The sequence below is a fragment of the Fundulus heteroclitus genome, unplaced genomic scaffold, assembly GCF_011125445.2.
Source record: "Fundulus heteroclitus isolate FHET01 unplaced genomic scaffold, MU-UCD_Fhet_4.1 scaffold_45, whole genome shotgun sequence".
In the NCBI taxonomy this organism is placed as follows: domain Eukaryota; kingdom Metazoa; phylum Chordata; class Actinopteri; order Cyprinodontiformes; family Fundulidae; genus Fundulus; species Fundulus heteroclitus.
The window spans coordinates 2,035,367-2,037,834 of NW_023396868.1; positions in this window are offsets into that span (position 1 = coordinate 2,035,367).

Here is a 2,468-nt window from a genome sequence, read left to right on the forward strand (position 1 = left end):
TTTAGCTCCTCGTCACGTTGTTGAGGATCATGAGAGTTGTCTCCGTGGGAGACAACATGCTTCAGCAAAGGTGATTTACACCCCGACAGAATCTTTTTAACGGGGGAAACCCCCTTCCGGTGACTAGAGAGCTCTTTAACGAGAAACTCGTCACTAATGAACGGAGGGACATTTGATAAAATCACCCTGGTAGCGGGCTGCGTGAGCGGCGACACCTGAAGAACCGATCCGTTCACAGAACTGCCCGACCGACCAACAGGTTCGCCTGCTCAACCCGCTCAACAACACACCGAGGCTCCGTTCATGCGAGCCTCGGACTTGATGGAACCATTTCCAATCACCTCACCCCTGCCAAACAAACGTCCTCCACGCTGCACGGAGACCCGGCACCCACCTTGATGCCGTCCTCCGTGTCAGCGCGGAGAAGACACCGGAACCACCACCCACCACCATGGCGTTCAAGACGCCGACCTGCGCCGGCAAAAACCCGACGGCCCCAAACCCCACAAAACCCACCAAAAAAAACCCTAACAACCAAAATAAAACACTATATACACATATTTACACTCACCCAGTGAAAAAGGACAGGAAAAAGTAAGAAAAACCACTCAAAACAGAGTTTTTCACTCGCTCTCTCTTCCGCTCCTTCACTCACACTCCTCCCACGAAAAGAAGAAGAAGAGAAGAAGAAGACTTTTTTTTTTTTTGACTTTTAACAAAACTTTAATTACAAAACGCCAAACAATTAAACAATTGAGTTAAAACCAAATGTCATTTACTAAAATTCTTACATAAGAAGCTTGTTAAATTGAAGTTCTTTTCTCCTTCAGACACTTCACATAAATCTTTTTAAAACCCCCCAACTGCATAAAATCCTCCATGTTCTGCGTGCTCTGTGGAAGTGAAACTCCAGCCTAATTCTCTAGCTTTAACGTTGCACTTCCACAGAGCCACAGCATCAAGGTGAGGTCCTCCTCCCTGCAGTCTGTCTCTACGGGACAAATAAATAGCCATCTTTGCCTCACTGATTAAAAAGTTTAAAAGTCTGGCCTTTGCCTTATTATTTTTATTTTGGCACACTCCTCCAATAAATAAAGAAGTAGTAAAAACAGTGCCAAAAAGACTAAAAACATTTGTTAAAAGCTAAAATGGTCTTTAGTCTGTTACAGTCCATAAAAACATGAAAAACGTTCTCAGACAGACTGCAGAAAGGACACTCATTTAAAACAGCCCGATTAATAACGGATAAAAAGAGTTTGTGGCGATGGCAACCGTGTAAAATCCTCCATTGGAGATCACCAGTTCTCTTTTTAATTGGAGGCTTATATAAAGTCCTCCACTGGGGTGCTCTACCAGCAAGTCTATCAGTCCATACACAGACTGCGCGGTTCTCGAAGTGTCTTCGATTTATGCTTTGGAGCAAACTCTATAAACAGTTTTCTGATCCATAGTGGATAAAACCATCTTCTGTGGGTCCAGGCTGGAGAGCAGAGGTCCACTTCTCTCCGGGAACCCAGGATCCAGGATCAGGCCAGGAAAGGAGTCCATCGGGTCTGGCTGGCTCTGTCTCTCACAGTAAGCACGGAGGAGGCTCCTCTCCTTGGCCGACATCTTTCCCCTCAGGAGGTCCAGGAAGCGCCGCACCAGCCTGGCAGACCGTACCCCCATCACGGAACCCATGGCCTTGACGTTGGAGAGGGACGGTCCTGCAGTCTCCACCAGCTGTTTCACGGTTGTTATCTTTGACCGGCGCAGCGCCTCCGACAGCCCTGGTCCAGCGCCGTCACACACGTCCAGCCTGGACCCACAGATTAAAGGCTCCTGTAAAAGCCAGTGCAGAGAGTTAGTCGTTTGGGATGGCTTTAAATTGAACAGGGTACATGATTTAAAAACACCCTGATAAAACCTCGGTAATCCCCTTAACTTTAAAAGATTTAAATCAGTTAAAAACAGAGCCGCATCCAGCCCCAGGTTATTTACACCTCTAAAAATGCAGCTGGCCACGTCCCTCCACACTAAGTCAGAGGGCCCTGCCAGGTATTTCTGTACAAAACGTAATCTAAAAGCCACTGTTCTCCCGGCTAAGTGGACAAGGCCCTGGCCCCCCTCTTCTCTGGGTAAAAACAACACAGACTGTGGCACCCAATGAAACCCGTTCCAAAAAAAGTTGACCATTTTTGCTTGTATGTTGGCCAACAAACCAGACGGTGGGTCTAAACAGGAAAGTTTGTGCCACAGCTGAGATGCTACAAGGTTATTTAAAACCAAAACCCTTCCCCTGTATGACATGTGGGAGTGTAGCCATCTCCACTTTTCTAATTTACATTCTATTTTCTGTTCCATGTTTTCCCAGTTCTTTTTTTCAATGTTTTCATTGCCTAAAAACAGACCGAGATATTTAAAACCATCTTTTTTCCATAAAAGTCCCTGAGGGAGAACCGGGAGCCCTTCACGCCATTCGCCCACTG